General features: G+C 51.3%; 1 protein-coding gene across 3 annotated transcripts in view; it reads left to right on the forward strand.

Annotated features, from left to right (window-relative positions):
* The window catches only part of LOC116938431 (uncharacterized), a 37,477-nt gene that overhangs the window by 8,687 nt on the left and 22,783 nt on the right, over positions 1-6,007 (forward strand). For 2 of the 3 annotated variants that reach the window (XM_076057380.1, XM_076057381.1), the window contains exon 1: positions 2,395-6,007. This exon is cut by the window's right edge and continues 1,928 nt beyond it. The exons of the other annotated variant lie outside the window; for it this stretch is intronic. The gene's annotated coding sequence lies outside the window, so the exon portion shown is untranslated. Of the gene's footprint in view, positions 1-2,394 lie in introns of those variants that run through there. 3 annotated transcript variants of the gene reach the window in all.

A 6,007-nucleotide genomic window follows, 5' to 3' on the forward strand; every position in this document is an offset into this window, starting at 1 on the left:
CTCTACCTGTGTCTCTGTGTCTCTACATGTGTCTCTGTGTCTCTGTTTGTGTCTCTGTGTCTCTGTGTGTCTCTACCTGTGTCTCTGTGTGTCTCTACCTGTGTCTCTACCTGTGTCTCTACCTGTGTCTCTGTGTGTCTCTACCTGTGTCTCTGTGTGTCTACCTGTGTGTCTCTTTGTCTCTACCTGTGTCTGTGTGTGTCTGTGTGTCTCTGTGTGTCTCTACCTGTGTCTCTGTGTCTCTGTGTGTCTCTGTGTGTCTACCTGTGTGTCTGTGTGTCTCTGTGTCTCTGTGTCTCTACCGGTGTCTCTGTGTGTCTCTGTGTGTCTCTGTGTTGTCTACCTGTGTCTCTACCTGTGTCTCTGTGTGTGTCTCTGTGTGTCTGTGTGTATACCTGTGTCTCTGTGTCTCTGTGTGTCTCTGTGTCTCTACCTGTGTCTCTGTGTGTCTACCTGTGTCTCTACCTGTGTGTGTGTCTACCTGTGTGTGTCTGTGTATGTTCTGTGTGTGTGTGTGTCTCTGTGTGTGTGTGTCTCTACCTGTGTCTCTGTGTCTGTGTCTGTCTGTCTCTGTGTGTGTCTGTCTGTGTGTCTGTGTGTGTGTATAGGTGTAACACGCTCCAGCCGGGCTGTGAGAACGTCTGCTATGATGCGGCCTTCCCTATCTCTCACGTGCGCCTGTGGATGCTGCAGATTATCTTTGTGTCTCTACCTGTGTGTCTGTGTCTCTGTGTCTCTGTGTGTGTCTCTACCTGTGTGTCTCTACCTGTGTCTCTGTGTCTGTGTCTGTCTCTGTGTGTGTCTGTCTGTGTGTCTGTCTGTGTGTAGGTGTAACACGCTCCAGCCGGGCTGTGAGAATGTCTGCTATGATGCGGCGATCCCCATCTCTCACGTACGCCTGTGGATGCTGCAGATTGTCTTTGTGTCTCTACCTGTGTCTCTGTGTCTCTGTGTCTCTCTACCTGTGTGTGTCTCTACCTGTGTCTCTGTGTGTGTGTCTCTGTCTCTGTGTCTCTACCTGTGTCTCTGTGTGTCTCTACCTGTGTCTCTGTGTGTCTCTACCTGTGTCTCTGTGTGTCTGTGTGTGTGTGTCTCTACCTGTATCTCTGTGTGTCTCTGTGTGTCTCTACCTGTGTGTGTCTGTGTGTGTGTCTGTGTGTCTCTGTGTCTCTACCTGTGTCTCTGTGTGTCTGTGTCTTCACCTGTGTCTCTGTGTGTCTCTACCTGTGTCTCTGTGTGTCTGTGTGTGTGTCTCTCTGTCTCTGTGTGCGTCTCTGTGTGTGTGTGTCTGTGTGTAGGTGTAACACGCTCCAGCCGGGCTGTGAGAACGTCTGCTATGATGCGGCGTTCCCCATCTCTCACGTGCGCCTGTGGATGCTTCAGATCGTCTTTGTGTCTCTACCTGTGTCTCTGTGTATCTGTGTGTGTGTGTGTCTCTGTGTCTCTACCTGTGTCTCTGTGTGTCTGTGTCTTCACCTGTGTCTCTGTGTGTCTCTACCTGTCTGTGTGTCTGTGTGTCTCTGTGTGTGTCTCTCTACCTGTGTCTCTGTGTGTCTCTACCTGTGTGTGTGTGTGTCTCTACCTGTGTCTCTCTCTGTCTGTGTGTGTGTAGGTGTAACACGCTCCAGCCGGGCTGTGAGAACGTCTGCTATGATGCGGCCTTCCCCATCTCTCACGTGCGCCTGTGGATGCTTCAGATTGTCTTTGTGTCTCTACCTGTGTCTTTGTGTCTCTACCTGTGTCTCTGTGTCTCTCTACCTGTGTGTGTCTCTGTGTCTTCACCTGTATCTCTGTGTGTCTCTGTGTATCTCTGTGTGTGTCTCTACCTGTGTCTCTGTGACTCTACCTGTGTGTCTGTGTGTCTGTGTGTGTCTGTGTGTGTGTGTGTCTGTGTGTGTCTGTGTGTGTCTCTACCTGTGTCTCTGTGTGTCTCTACCTGTGTCTCTGTGTGTCTGTGTCTTCACCTGTGTCTCTGTGTGTCTCTACCTGTGTGTGTGTGTAGGTGTAACACGCTCCAGCCGGGCTGTGAGAATGTCTGCTATGATGCGGCCTTCCCCATCTCTCACGTGCGCCTGTGGATGCTGCAGATCGTTTTTGTGTCTCTACCTGTGTCTCTGTGTGTGTGTCTCTACCTGTGTCTGTCTCTACCTGTGTCTCTACCTGTGTCTCTGTGTCTCTCTACCTGTGTCTCTGTGTGTCTCTACCTGTGTGTGTCTCTACCTGTGTCTCTGTGTGTCTCTACCTGTGTCTCTGTGTCTCTAACTGTGTCTCTAACTGTGTCTCTACCTGTGTGTGTCTCTACCTGTCTCTGTGTGTGTCTCTGTCTCTGTGTGTGTCTGTGTGTGTCTCTACCTGTGTCTCTGTGTCTCTAACTGTGTCTCTACCTGTGTCTCTACCTGTCTCTGTGTGTGTCTGTGTGTGTGTGTCTCTCTGTGTGTGTGTAGGTGTAACACGCTCCAGCCGGGCTGTGAGAACGTCTGCTATGATGCGGCCTTCCCTATCTCTCACGTGCGCCTGTGGATTCTTCAGATCGTTTTTGTGTCTCTACCTGTGTCTCTGTGTCTCTCTGTGTCTCTGTGTCTCTACCTGTGTCTCTGTGTCTCTACCTGTGTCTCTACCTGTCTCTGTGTGTGTCTCTCTGTGTGTGTGTAGGTGTAACACGCTCCAGCCGGGCTGTGAGAACGTCTGCTATGATGCGGCGTTCCCTATCTCTCACGTGCGCCTGTGGATGCTTCAGATCGTTTTTGTGTCTCTACCTGTGTCTCTGTGTCTCTACCTGTGTGTGTGTCTCTACCTGTGTCTCTACCTGTGTCTCTGTGTCTCTCTACCTGTGTGTGTCTCTACCTGTGTCTCTGTGTGTCTCTGTGTGTCTCTACCTGTGTGTGTCTCTGTGTGTCTACCTGTGTCTCTACCTGTGTGTCTCTGTGTGTCTGTGTCTCTACCTGTGTCTCTACCTGTCTCTGTGTGTGTCTCTGTCTCTGTGTGTGTCTGTGTGTCTCTACCTGTGTGTGTGTCTCTACCTGTGTGTGTCTGTGTCTGTGTGTCTCTACCTGTGTGTGTCTGTGTGTGTGTCTCTGTGTGTGTGTGTAGGTGTAACACGCTCCAGCCGGGCTGTGAGAACGTCTGCTATGATGCGGCCTTCCCTATCTCTCACGTGCGCCTGTGGATGCTTCAGATCGTTTTTGTGTCTCTACCTGTGTCTCTGTGTCTCTCTACCTGTGTGTGTCTCTACCTGTGTCTCTGTGTGTCTGTGTCTCTACCTGTGTCTCTGTGTCTCTCTACCTGTGTGTGTCTCTACCTGTGTCTCTGTGTGTCTCTAACTGTGTCTCTACCTGTGTGTGTCTCTACCTGTCTCTGTGTGTGTCTCTGTCTCTGTGTGTGTCTGTGTGTGTCTCTACCTGTGTCTCTGTGTCTCTAACTGTGTCTCTACCTGTGTCTCTACCTGTCTCTGTGTGTGTCTGTGTGTGTGTGTCTCTCTGTGTGTGTGTAGGTGTAACACGCTCCAGCCGGGCTGTGAGAACGTCTGCTATGATGCGGCCTTCCCTATCTCTCACGTGCGCCTGTGGATTCTTCAGATCGTTTTTGTGTCTCTACCTGTGTCTCTGTGTCTCTCTGTGTCTCTGTGTCTCTACCTGTGTCTCTGTGTCTCTACCTGTGTCTCTACCTGTCTCTGTGTGTGTCTCTCTGTGTGTGTGTAGGTGTAACACGCTCCAGCCGGGCTGTGAGAACGTCTGCTATGATGCGGCGTTCCCTATCTCTCACGTGCGCCTGTGGATGCTTCAGATCGTTTTTGTGTCTCTACCTGTGTCTCTGTGTCTCTACCTGTGTGTGTGTCTCTACCTGTGTCTTTACCTGTGTCTCTGTGTCTCTCTACCTGTGTGTGTCTCTACCTGTGTCTCTGTGTGTCTCTGTGTGTCTCTACCTGTGTGTGTCTCTGTGTGTCTACCTGTGTCTCTACCTGTGTGTCTCTGTGTGTCTGTGTCTCTACCTGTGTCTCTACCTGTCTCTGTGTGTGTCTCTGTCTCTGTGTGTGTCTGTGTGTCTCTACCTGTGTGTGTGTCTCTACCTGTGTGTGTCTGTGTCTGTGTGTCTCTACCTGTGTGTGTCTGTGTGTGTGTCTCTGTGTGTGTGTGTAGGTGTAACACGCTCCAGCCGGGCTGTGAGAACGTCTGCTATGATGCGGCCTTCCCTATCTCTCACGTGCGCCTGTGGATGCTTCAGATCGTTTTTGTGTCTCTACCTGTGTCTCTGTGTCTCTCTACCTGTGTGTGTCTCTACCTGTGTCTCTGTGTGTCTGTGTCTCTACCTGTGTCTCTGTGTCTCTCTACCTGTGTGTGTCTCTACCTGTGTCTCTGTGTGTCTCTACCTGTGTCTCTACCTGTGTCTCTGTGTGTGTGTCTCTGTGTGTGTCTCTACCTGTGTGTGTGTGTAGGTGTAACACGCTCCAGCCGGGCTGTGAGAACGTCTGCTATGATGCGGCCTTCCCCATCTCTCACGTGCGCCTGTGGATGCTGCAGATCGTTTTTGTGTCTCTACCTGTGTCTCTGTGTCTCTACCTGTGTCTCTGTGTCTCTACCTGTGTCTCTACCTGTGTCTCTGTGTCTTTACCTGTGTCTGTGTGTGTCTGTGTGTGTATCTGTGTGTCTGTGTCTCTACCTGTGTGTGTGTGTCTCTCTCTGTGTCTGTGTGTAGGTGTAACACGCTCCAGCCGGGCTGTGAGAACGTCTGCTATGATGCGGCGATCCCCATCTCTCACGTACGCCTGTGGATGCTTCAGATCGTCTTTGTGTCTCTACCTGTGTCTCTGTGTCTCTCTACCTGTGTGTGTCTCTACCTGTGTCTCTGTGTCTCTACCTGTGTGTGTCTCTGTGTGTCTACCTGTGTCTCTACCTGTGTGTGTGTCTCTCTGTGTGTGTGTGTAGGTGTAACACGCTCCAGCCGGGCTGTGAGAACGTCTGCTATGATGCGGCGTTCCCCATCTCTCACGTGCGCCTGTGGATGCTTCAGATCGTTTTTGTGTCTTCACCTGTGTCTCTGTGTCTCTACCTGTGTGTGTGTCTCTGTGTGTCTCTACCTGTGTGTGTCTCTACCTGTGTCTCTACCTGTGTCTGTGTGTGTCTGTGTGTGTGTGTGTAGGTGTAACACGCTCCAGCCGGGCTGTGAGAACGTCTGCTATGATGCGGCCTTCCCTATCTCTCACGTGCGCCTGTGGATGCTTCAGATCGTTTTTGTGTCTCTACCTGTGTCTCTGTGTCTGTGTGTGTCTCTACCTGTGTCTCTGTGTGTGTCTGTGTGTGTCTCTACCTGTGTGTGTGTCTCTACCTGTGTCTCTCTCTGTGTGTGTGTAGGTGTAACACGCTCCAGCCGGGCTGTGAGAACGTCTGCTATGATGCGGCGTTCCCCATCTCTCACGTGCGCCTGTGGATGCTTCAGATCGTCTTTGTGTCTCTACCTGTGTCTCTGTGTGTGTCTCTGTGTGTGTCTCTACCTGTGTCTGTGTGTCTCTACCTGTGTCTCTACCTGTGTGTCTGTGTGTCTGTGTGTCTGTGTCTGTGTGTAGGTGTAACACGCTCCAGCCGGGCTGTGAGAACGTCTGCTATGATGCGGCGTTCCCCATCTCTCACGTGCGCCTGTGGATGCTTCAGATCGTTTTTGTGTCTCTACCTGTGTCTCTGTGTCTCTACCTGTGTGTGTCTCTACCTGTGTCTCTGTGTGACTGTGTCTCTACCTGTGTCTCTCTACCTGTGTGTGTCTCTACCTGTGTCTCTGTGTGTCTCTACCTGTGTCTCTACCTGTGTCTCTGTGTGTGTCTGTGTGTTTCTGTGTGTAGGTGTAACACGCTCCAGCCGGGCTGTGAGAACGTCTGCTATGATGCGGCCTTCCCTATCTCTCACGTGCGTCTGTGGATGCTTCAGATCGTTTTTGTGTCTCTACCTGTCTCTGTGTGTGTGTCTCTACCTGTGTCTGTGTGTGTCTCTACCTGTGTGTGTCTCTACCTGTGTCTCTG

Source organism: Petromyzon marinus, chromosome 82, assembly GCF_048934315.1.
Source record: "Petromyzon marinus isolate PM22_M1 ecotype Great Lakes invasive population chromosome 82, UKy_Petmar_22M1.pri1.0, whole genome shotgun sequence".
Classification (NCBI taxonomy): domain Eukaryota; kingdom Metazoa; phylum Chordata; class Hyperoartia; order Petromyzontiformes; family Petromyzontidae; genus Petromyzon; species Petromyzon marinus.